Genomic DNA, 12,493 nt, shown 5'->3' with positions numbered 1-12,493 from the left:
GAGACGGCAGAAAATGAATACACACAGAAAAGGGAGATCAAAATACGTAAGCCTGAGTTTCTTTAATTCTATTGGTCTTTGAGGTTAGTGAGCGCCATGTGCAGTCCTAGAAAATAAAATTTATGGCAAAATTAAGGAGGAGCTGCTTTATTATTATTTCTATGAAATTGGAAGTGATGGTGTTTCTTTTCATCATTCTTTCCTCCTTTGGGTAGCGGTAGCAAGGGATTTGTCGGGAAATAAGGCTTGCATGATCGGCGAACGTCAATTAGGGGTTGGTGTTACCCCTTTGACTGTCAAGTCAATAAAGGGGCAAGGAGTGTGAAGAACTTGAAAGAGAAAGACGGAAAGAAGTAGGCGAACATCAGTTGAGAGTTGGAGGTTGGTGTTATCCTTCTGATGGTCAAGTTAGTAAAGGGATAAGGAGAAGTATGAAGAACTCGAAAGAGCCAAAAGGAAAGAAGTAGCCTATGTAAGGATCAAAAGAATTCAGATATCTCTATAATGATATGATATTGTCCATTTTAAGTCTAAGTTCTCATGATTTTATTTTTGAATTCTATCCAAAAGACTTTATATCAATAGAGATATCTTTCTCTTTTAAGTTCATAATCCTTTTTATGTATTTTTAATGTGGGATTTTATTTGCAACTATTGCAATCCAACAATTCCCCTCTCAAACGAAAGACCACCCCTCAAGCCTACTTGCTTGATGTCATTTGATCCTTGACCCATCAGGACTTTCATGCCTCTCGATCCAACTGACCTATTAGGATTTTCTTGTCCCTCGGTTCACCTGATCTATTAGGACTTCTTTGTCTAGTCGCAACTATGATTTCTCTGCATAGTGTTTGTCGTCTTGATCCAGACGTGGAAGCTCCCACTTCCTTCGTTATAGGTTAATATTCCATTCACATGACATGATTAAATTATGACTCTTGTACACAATTGACAATTAGTCCTTCTAGCAGTCAGGGTTTTAATACCAATTATTCGGACTAAAAGAATTTAGATATTTCTATAATAATATGATATTGTCCACTTTACGTCTAAGCTCTTATGATTTTATTTTTAGATTTTATTCAAAAGGTCTCATATCAATAGAGATATGTTTCTCTTATAAGTCCATGATCCTTTCTATGTATTTTTAACGTGGGACTTTGTTTACAATCATTGCAATCCAACACTTTTTTTCTTAAAACGATTAGATCAATAGGTTCTTTCCTTTCGTTCTGATTTTTATGTTGATTATTCTTTAAATAGCATAAGATTTAGTCATGTCATCACCTTTTTCCTAAAATAACAAGATTAATAGACTTTCTTCCCATTTTGATATTTCATCCCATATTACTGAGAAAACGGGAAGTTCGAGAGGCCGGTGAGCTAGGAGTCTCAAGAGTGTCAGGAGCAGGGAGTCTTGGAGTCCCAAGAGGATCGGGAGGCAAGAGTCCTAAGAATGTCATGAGCCAGGAGTTCCGAGAGGGTTTGGAGTTAGGAATCTCGAAAAGATCAGAACCCAAGAGTCCTGAGAAGGTCAGAAACAGGGAGTCCAGAGAGGGTCGGGAGCCAGGAGTCCCGAGAAGATTAGGAACCTGGAAGCCCGAGGGACTTCAGAGCCAAGAGGCCCAAGCGGTTCCGGAGTTGGGAAGCCCAAGGGGCTTAGGAGCCAAGAGTTGGGCCTTCTACTTGTCTTTGGAACCACTCTGGCAGCTTCATCATCCTTCCATCTATGTGGCGTCCTATTGACCCTTACCCGAACCAGTGACCATTCGACGCTAAGCTACCTGAGCTCCTTTGGGCGAAAAGGTAGCTCGGTGAGTATATTTGATCCTGAGATGTCGATAGTTTGACCGGGTTTACTCGAGCGACATCATATGCCCCTCCCCCCTTCAAGTCGGTGCGAGGAGTGAAATCAAATGAAGTTCGATAAGTCGAAGAGTGAAGGAAAGAATTTTCCTTTAGTATGTTATACGCGATTAGATTCGACTATGTAGGGTGCCCAAGGAGCATTTGTGAATAGAAGAAATACATTCTTGACCTCCCACAGATGTCATCTTTCCATGAATCCCAAATAGTCACGAATTTAAATTCTGGAATAAGGGTTTAGGATCTTTGCATTTGAACCAAGGAGCTTTATCTCGGGGTTAAGAATAAGAATGACCTTTGTATCTGAACCAAGGAGAGGAGCTTAATCTCACGGTTAGTAATAAAAATGCCCCTTGTATCTGAACCCGGGAGAAGAGCTTGATCTCGTAGCCAGTAATAAGAATGACCTTTGTATCTTGACCAGGGAGAGAAGCTCGATCGTATCACTAGTAATAAGAATTACCTATTGGGACCTTGACGCTCGTTAGAGAGGATAACGTTTTACCCAAAACATCGCTTCCTACAATGGTTAGTGTGCACAGCGAAAATACAAGACAACCACTAACAAAAGAAGGCAAACCTAATACGTTGTTTAATATGGTTCGGAGATGAAGCTCCTACTCCACGGCTGCCCGTAAGGTGAACGATCCCGATCCGTCGGTGGATGACTCCCCGAAAAATCTCCGACTAGCTCGAGTAGCTCCTTGTGAGTGGAGAAACCTCGTCACAAATTCGCACAAGCTCTTGATCACTCAAGAAGACCTTGGAGACTCTAATAGGGGTTAACCACCTCTATTTTTGTCAACCTTGGCCAAGCACCTCGAGCTCTATTAAATAGAACTCGGGAAGAAAACACCTACTGTTTTCCCTACCACCAGTCGACTGGTACAACCACCAGTCGATTGGTCCTAAGTGAAATTCGAGTGTTATTAACCAACGGTCAGCTACCAGTCGATCGATGAAAACACTAGTCGACTGTTACAGTACTGCTATAGTAACATTACAGTATTGTTACAGTAATACTACAGTAAAATCCTAATCCTAGGATTTAACCCCCGAGTACATTCATTCAGCACTCGTCCTCGCCCGACCAACCTAGATTTAGCCTTCTAGCCTCCTCCATCAGCCTTGCGTCCCTCGAATGCCTCCCCATCCTTCACATCTTTCCTTATGGAGTTTCTATCGGCCTTGTCATTGTTGTCGAGTCTTCCTTTGCCAAGAGGTTGCGCCTCCAGAACTTCATCCATTGCCAAGTCATACTTGGACTTACGTTTCCAAGACTACATGCTTGGACTTATACCGTCAAGACTCATCCTTGGACTTTCCTCCTTTGCCAAGATCACACTTGGACTTTCCTTGTTGTACATGTATCCTACACACTCACAATACATATCAAATACAACAATAAACCTAACTTAAACCTTTGTTCAAACATCAAAACCTAGGGCACTTAGCTTGCTCCAACAATCTCTCCATTTTTGATGTTTGACAATTCGTTTAAGTTAGAGAAACAATATAACAATACATATGCAAATAAATATATAATCTACACATGCATAAGTTATGGAACCTAACCCTAGGCTCCCCTTTCACTTAAACTCCCCTTGAGCTAGGATTTCCTGCAAAAGTAAACTTCTCCCCCTCTTCCAATAAATGAGAAATCGCTCCCCTTTCACCTAAGCTCCCCCTTGAGCTAGGATTTCTTGCAAAGGTGTGTAGATTTCCCACTTAAACCTAAACTTCTCATCCTTTGTCATAAATAAAAAAGAGCTCCAACAATATCCCAATTATTGGATTCTTTGACCTTTAATGACAAAAAACATCAGGTATTAATCCCCCATAAGATTACATACATGTTCACAACTCTTTTGGTCATTTTCTAATATTGAAAAATATTTTCAAATTGTATTAGTCGATTGATATAAGTCCTAGTTGACTGACATAATCAAAACAAGCTTACAGAGACATTCTGTGCTTATGAACAGTGTTACCAGTCGACTGGTGTAAGTCTCAGTCGACTGCCCTCGTTAAAATGAGCTCACAGAGACCTTCTATGCTAAAAAATATTGTTATTAGTCGATTGGTAACTGTACCAGTCGATTGGTACACTATTTCAATAAAAATTAACCTTTTGACCCAACTTTAGAAATGCACAAGAAATTTCATAGATCTCCAAAAATTCTCAAATTTTAAGAAAAGGTCTGTTTTATCAATGTCTACTTGGGGAAAATATATACAAAAATATATTTATCATGGATTTCAAGATTGATACAAAATCCAAGACTATCTAAATATTTCAATTGGACTTTGACCTAAAGTCCTAGTTTTGACTTCCTTTTGATGCATCTGTCTATACTAAACTATAATGCATCTCTTGCATTAGTTTATATGACACATATACATTAAAAATTAATTTTCATATAATATGAAACCATTCATATTTTCATGCATGAAACTTAACCCAATTGTGCCAACCAACTACAGTAGAGACTTAAATCCATCTCTAATCCCTTTGGCACATATTGGTTCACTTGAGATCATTTATCATATGCCCCAAACGCTCTTTGAGCTCCCCCTTGAGTTCTTAATCTTATCCACCTTCCTAGGTGACTTATTTATTATGGTCAGGCCACTTCGGTGCACCTCGGTGACACTTGACCTACAAAACTCACCTTTTTAACCTTAGACACCTTGCCTTTGGTCAGTTTCTTCTTTTCCTTAACCTTGGACACCTCATCCTTGTCATAATTATAAGTCACCCTAACATATTTCTTCTTATTGGCTTTGGATGACTTTCCCTTGTCCTTGGTCACACCTCCCTTACCAATGTCATGTGCTATCTTAGCACTTGACCTCCTTTTGGTCTTAGAGGGACCTAATTTGACATTTTTAGGTCTTTGACCACTCAAATACATGTCAAGTCCTTTAGGTCCAATAATGAACCTTTTTAGGACTTTCTTCATTTCCTCAAGCTTTGTCTTCAAGACTTGATTTTCCAACTCTAGGATTCTAACCCTAAAGTCAACATGTCCACCTTGGACATCTCTAGACCTACTCACCTTCCTAGGTATATGTCTCCCTTACTTGAAATTAATGCTTAGGTTTTCACATACTTTCCTTCCCTTTGGCAAAGTGGTTTGGGTTTTATTAGGTCTACTCTTACTAGATTTAGCATGAATAGGTCTCCTAGGGTTATCTCCTATATTAATCCTATTCCTATCATTATATCTAAATCCATGATTATGTTTGGGTAAATAATAAAAATTATTTCTAGAATGCATGGAAGAATTTAAATTTGAACTTGAATTCAAGTTAGGGTTTACCTCCCTTACCCTTAAAGCTCTCTTCTTCTCCCACTTCTTCAAATGTGTCAATTTCATGAGCTCTCCTTTCCTTGGGCACTTTGTGTGGTAATGACCATACTCACCATACGTGAAGCATCTAATATGCTTCTTCTCCTTCTTCTTCCTACAAGTAACATTAGTTTCTAAATTAACTTTAGTGAGTTTAGAGTTTACCTTTTTTACCTTCTTGAGCGAAGGACACTTACTCTTGTAGTTGTTGGGGTTGTAAGGTTGCAAATATAGTCCAACATTAAAAACACATGGAAAAGATCATGGGTTTATAAGAGAAAACATATCTCCATTGGCATGAGGCCTTTTGGGTAGAGCCCAAGAGCAAAACCATGAGTGCTTAGGCCCAAAGTGGACAATATCATACCATTGTGGAGATATCCAAGTTCTTTTCGATCCAACAATTGGTATCAGAGTCCGGGCTGCCAGAAGGTTTAACCGTCGACTGTGCACAAGAGCTATAGTCTGATTGAGCCATGTGAGTACAATATTAACCTCAAACAAAGAAAGTGGGGACTCCTATGCTCGGATCAAGAGGACTAGACACCAGGCAGAAAGTCCTAGTTGCGGCTAGGCAAGGAAGTCCTAGTAGGTCGGGTGGACCGAGGGGCAGGAAGACTTAGTGGGTCGATGATCGGACATGAGAAGCTTGTGGTGCTTTGTTTGAGGGGGGGGGGATTGTTGAGGTTGTAAGGTTGCAAACATAGTCCCACATTGAAAACACATGGGAGAGATCATGAGTTTATAAGAGAAAACATATCTCCATTGGCATGAGGCCTTTTGGGTAGAGCCCAAGAGCAAAACCATGAGGGCTTAGGCCCAAAGTGGACAATATCATACCATTGTGGAGATATCTAAGTTCTTTTCGATCAACAGTAGTGTCCCATCTTACCATACTCAAAGCATTTGATGTGGCTCTTCTCACTCTTCTTGGTAGTTGATGTTGAGGGTTGAGCTTCCAAGACCTCCTCATCCTTCGATTGCTCTTATTCTTCTTCACTTGAAGATGTGGATGATTCCACTTTGTCCTCCCTTAAAGATGTGGATGATACCTCCTCATCTTCCTTCTCCTCGGATGTTGAACCCGTGTCAACATCCGATTGGTTCTTCTCTTCTTGGACCAATGAGTCTTTCTCCTTGGACTCCTCCTTTTCTTAGATTTGTGTAGGACTCTCATGAAGCGCAATTACCTTTTTCCAAATGTTGCTTGCGTTCTCGTATTCACCTACATTCAATACCGCATTAGGAGGTAATAAATTAATTAAAATTCTAGTTACCTCCTTATCCGTCTCCGATTGCTCTCTTTACTCCTTGGTCTAATATTGAGGTCGGAGACACTTTCCCTTCTTATTCGTTGGAGCTTTAAATGGTTCCTCCAACGTAATCCATTGGTTCCAATCCATTTGGAACTAAGTCTCTAATCGCTTCCTCCAATACTCAAAATCATCTCGATCGTTTGGAGGTGAGACTCAGATTTCCCATCCTAGAGGTTCTTCGGACTCCATCTTCCTCTAGTGCTTTGCTCCCTTGGTGATTAGTCCGTAGAAGAGCGGCCCACTCTGATACCAATTGTTGGGACCTTGACGCCCGCTATAGGGGGTGAATAGCATCTCACCCAAAACGTCGCTTCCTACAATGGTTAGTGTGCATAGCGGAAATACAAGACAAACACTAACAAAAGAAGGCCAGCCTAACACGTTGTTTAACGTGGTTCGGAGATGAAGCTCCTACTCCATGGTTGTCCGTAAGGTGGACGATCCCGATCCATCAGTGGATGACTCCTCGAAAAACCTCCGGCTAGCTCGAGTAGCTCCTTGTAGGTGGAGAAACCTCGCCACAAACTCGTACAAGCTAAGACCTTGGAGACTCTAATATGGGTTAACCACCTCTATTTTTGTCAACCTTGGCCAAACACCCGAGCTCTATTAAATAAAGCTCGGGAGGAAAACATCTATTGTTTTCTTAATCACTAGTCGACTGGTACAACCACCAGTCGACTGGTTCTAAGTGAAATTCTACTGTTATAAGCTAACGGTCGGCTACCAATCGAATGATGAAAACACTAGTCGACTGCTACAATACTGCTACAGTAAAACCCTAATCCTAGGATTTAACCCCGAGTACATTCACTCAACACTCGTCCTCGCCTGACCAACCTAGACCTAGCCTTCTAGCCTCCTTCATCAGCCTTGTGTCCCTCGGATGCCTCCCCATTTTTCATGTCTTGTCTTCTGAAGCTTCCATCGGCCTTGTCATTATTGTCGGGTCTTCCTTTGTTAAGAGGTTGCGCCTTCAAGACTTCATACATTTCCAAGTCACACTTGGACTTACGTTGCCAAGACTACATGCTTGGACTTGTACTGTCAAGACTCATCCTTGGACTTTCCTCCTTTGTCAAGATCACACTTGGACTTTTCTTGTTATACCTATATCCTGCACACTTACAATGTATATCAAATACAACAATAAACCTAACTTAAATCTTTGCTCAAATATCAAAGCCTACGACATCTAGATTGCTCTAACATGACCTTTGTATCTAGACTAGGGAGAGGAGCTCAATCCCTCGGCTAGTAATAAAAATGAGCCTTGTATTTGGATCGGGGAAGGGAGCTTAATCCCATGACCAGTAATAAGAATGACCTTTGTATCTAACATGAAACATCCCCTGGTTAGCGGGGGTGAAGTGCTTCCTTAGTCTGGTTGAGGATTGTGATGACCTAAAACCATGAGAACTATACTCCTTAAGATGCATCCGCTTGGTTATTAAGCCTAGGACAAGTTCCTCCTGTTTGGGTGTTGTAGGAGTCCAGCTATTGTGAGGGATGCATCAAGCCTGTGACCATGGCCTAAGTCTAGAGGATAATCATCATCATACAAGCTAACAAGAATAACTCAAATTAGAAGGATACATTTGTTTTCTATTTGTTCGGGGAGGGATGCCATCTTGGTATACCATGTCTTTCTTATGTTACTCATTCGGACACTACTTGCTTTGTGCCCACAGCTTGAGTCCCTGTGACTTTCGATGTCACATATGTCCATCCTTCAATCTTGGGTGTCGATGGTGCCGGCGTTAGCTAGCTCGGAGTTCAAGGTTCTACCCCATAATACGTTTCCATTGTATACACTCCATTTTGGCCGTTCGATCTACCATTTCATATTCTTGCCCTCTGCTTTTGCCATGTGGAAGACACCGTTTCTGAATAGTCATCGCCACAGCTGTTTGATATGGTAGAGTGAAAAGGCAAGTGAAATCTTGGCTGTCTAAGATTTTCCTCAGTTACAAAGAGTACCAAATCCCATTGTTCGTCTCTTTACTTTTGTGACACAAGTGGTATTTTTTGATTGCCACCCTATTTTAATCGAGTTGCGAAACCTTTTTGAGTAAGTTTTCTTGCTCGATTTCGTTTTAATTAACTTGCATGTCTTAATTGTTGACTTCTATCTACTTTTTTCCTTTGGTTATTATCAATGAAGACAGTGGTAAAAGAATGAGCAACCAGATACAAATTATAGGATCGTAAAGTGATAGAGAGAGAGAGAGGGGGAGGGGGGGGGGGGGGGGTTGAATAGTGCAAGTCATTTTTTTTTATTTTTTTATAAAAACATGAGAGAAAGTAGTAGAAAAGAATTACACAAAAAGAACATGATTAACACAAGTTTTTTTATTTGGTTCGGAGTCTTCTACGACTCCTACTCCAAAGTATGCACTTGCTGAGTGCTTTCGTTAGACAATCCACTATAAACTTAAATAATTACAATGCTATAAAAAATTACAGTGCAAGTAAATACAAATATACCGATGACTTTGTGTTAAAGATTGGGCGTAGTCGTCGGAATGACGTTTCGGTGTTGTAGAGAGCTTTTCAGAGCAATGTTCGAATATGAAAGTTGTAGCAATTGATGTACTGATGTTGCTAGTCAAAGCTTCTTTGATAAGCCTTTCTAGGCACCTAGAAAACCCCCGAGCACCTGGACTGAGGTTTATCCGATCCTGATTCATCGTTAGATTATCCACCTTCGGGTGCCTGGATCACCTCCGGGCATCTAGAATGCTGACGTGACTGTACTTCGGCGAAGCTCTATCCAAGTCATCTCTATTCACTCTTGAGCGCTTGGACCAGCCCCGGGCGCCTGGATGCTAATGTGCGTCAGCCAATTGGAGTGCACCAACTCATCTGCACAAGTGGCTGGGTTCGGAACCATCCATGAGCTTGGACTGACTAGGGGTGCCTGGACATCCGGGTGCTTGGACCCTTCCGGGGCACTTGGAAGTTCTTTTTCTAGCTTTCAATTTCATGCATCACAAATTTAGCACAAAAAGCACAATATGAAAAATATTTTGATAGTCTCAGAATTGTTTGGTCCTGACTTCAAATTTTATTAAAATTCTCAGGGAACTCATCTTCACTGGATTTCTCCTATAGTTGCTTACCTCACTTACCCTTTGCAGACTTACTTAACCTTGATCTCTTGACCCGCTAGGTCTTTCTGTCACATGTTCCATCCGGACTTCAGCCAATTGGCAGGTCCCGCAGACCCAAATGAACTTCCTGTCAGATATCAACCTATCTAGTATTCCTGTGCCAGGTATCAGACCCTCCAGACCTAACTGGACTTCAGCTTGGTGTCAGGTCCTATCAAGTCTTTTAGTCCTGCACACTTAGTAAATAGGTTAAATTATAGTCTAACTTTAACCTTTGTCATACATCAAAATCTAAGTTTGATTAATAGTGCAAATTGTATCAACACAAATGTATAGCTGTGGAAGAGAATCTTGCTCCCAAGGAGTTTCTGGCTGCACCTCCCCTTGTTGCAGGATTGAGTCAAACCCCCATATAATTTGGTATTGACCCCGAACTTCCTTTTCCTTCTGATCCGGTGGTAAGAGCCCGGGACCCCCTAACGAGGGGTCAACGCCACGTGGAGGTCAAAGGGCCAGGTGGTCTGTCGAAGAAAGGTGAGCCGACCGGAAAAGGGCAGGCCGATCGGCCTGCCCGTAAACGTCTGATAGTGAAAGATGCCCTGACAGGGGTCGGGGTTCCGACGCTCAATGAAATAGTAAATAATGACCGAGCGGAAGACCTAAGAGAAGGCAGGACATAATGGGCGTGCCGGCCGGCTGGCGCAGGGAATTAAGGCCGTACGGACGACGCTCTTCGCGCCGGCCGGCCGGACGGACGTCCCGGCCGGGCGGTGGGTGAAGGATAGGAATATCTTTTGACAGCCGTCAAGTCCTATGGCTAGGCCATATTCTAAGTCTGACAACAAGGTGTTCTGTTGTCCCATCGAAGACGTGATGGGACTGTAGCAGTATGGTGTCAGGTAAACTCTCTGACAGGTACATACCGAGGTATGGGCTGCGGACACGTATGCGCCTCGGTGGACGTGCATTAGTTCTTTCACCGCTCTATATAAAGAGCCTCTTACTTCGCTGGAGGTACGCGTTCAAGGCCTTTGGAGCTACTTTTTCCACCATCTGCTTGCCTGACTTGAGCGTCGGAGGGCCCGCCGCCGGGAACCCCTTCCCGGCCCGACTTCTATGCAGGTTCGCCGGAGATTCGTGCGACCAGACGGAGGCCTACACCCTCGACTAGGAGTGCGCCACGTGCCCAGCGTCCTTTGGTTCGGCGATTCGGACAGGATCAATTTGGCGCCGTCTGTGGGAACGCTCCTGCATCCGATCGGCAGCCATGGACGAGGCTGGACGACAACACGTGGTGACGCTCTCGAACGAGGAACTTGACGCTCTGATCGAGATAAGGGCCGCCAAGCTCGTGGATCAAAAACAAAAAGCCACAGCCGAGCGCCCTGAGCAGCAAGCAACATCGGCGTCTGGTGGTCGAGCGGAAGCACCACCGACCACCGTTGCATTTCATCGAGCTCTATTCCGCACCCCTGAAGCCGTACCAGCTCATAGGGATAGGGGATCTTCTTCGGATGAAATGCCTAGGCGAGATGACAGAAAGGGGAAAGCCCCCCGAGCGGACGCATCGCCCGAGCGGATCAATCGCCAATTTTCAGAGGCTATTCTACGAGACCCTCTGCCAAAGCACTACGCGCCTCCGACGATCGGCGAGTACAATGGGACAACCAACCCAGATGATCATCTGGGTAAGTTCGATAACACAGCTACTCTCTATCAATACACAGATGGAGTAAAATGCCGAGTTTTTCTTACCACTATCTCGGGATCGGCTCGACGGTGGTTTCGGAGATTGCCGGACGGATCCATCACGAGCTTCAAAGATTTCCGAACGGCCTTCCTCCACCATTTTGCGAGCAGTCGACGCTACCAGAAAACGAGCGTGAGCCTGTTCGCCATCAAGCAAGAAGCCCGTGAATCGCTTCGAGCTTACATCCAGCGGTCCAACCAAGTGGCGATGGACATTCCAACGGCCACCTCGGAAACCATGATGAATGCCTTCACACAAGGCCTAGTGGATGGGGATTTCTTCCGATCGCTCATCCGAAAGCCGCCCCGAGACTATGATCACATGCTACACCGGGCGAACAAATTCATCAACGTGGAAGAGGCGCAAGCGGCTAGGAAAAAAGAAACTCCAACCGAGAGGGCTCCTCCGGCCGAGCGGAAACCACACGCCACACATCAGCTGCCCAGAGGACCAAGGGCCGAATCAATCCGATCCCCCCATGCCAGGGCCCACGTGTAAGAGGTAGCCGCCGCCCGGCCCAAGCCAAAGAAGAAATGGACCCCGATGTTCTGCTCCTTCCACCGGACGGATACGCACAACACAAGGGATTGTCGAAGTCTTCCCTTCGTGGCTCATCCTGCGCCCCGGAATGCCGGACGACGGTCTCCCTCAGTCGACAGGCAACGGAGAACTCATGACGCCGATCGGACGCGAGCTGATAGGCCACGACAACAGATCCCCGACCGGCATCGTTCTCCAAGGCAGGAGAATCGCCGAGCGTCCAGAGAACGGTCTCGACCATCCGCTCGGGAAGAGGAAAATAGAAGCAATACTTCTCGAGGTGAGATCAACGTTATTGCTGGCGGGCCGACCGGAGGAGACTCCAACCGAGCTAGAAAGGCGAGCGTCCGGCAGCTCCAGATTCATGCGGTCGGCTGTAGCCAAGAACGAGCGGAAGGACCCGAAATTAGTTTCGGGCCCGGGGACTTGGAAGGAGTTGAAGTACCCCATGACGATGCTCTGCTCATCAAAGCGGTAATAGCCAATTACACTATTCACCGCGTATTTGTTGACACAGGGAGCTCAGTCAACATCATATTCAAGAAGACGTTCGAT

The sequence above is a fragment of the Zingiber officinale genome, chromosome 5A (assembly GCF_018446385.1).
Source record: "Zingiber officinale cultivar Zhangliang chromosome 5A, Zo_v1.1, whole genome shotgun sequence".
Taxonomy (NCBI): domain Eukaryota; kingdom Viridiplantae; phylum Streptophyta; class Magnoliopsida; order Zingiberales; family Zingiberaceae; genus Zingiber; species Zingiber officinale.
Note: the sequence above shows the minus strand (reverse complement) of the source record.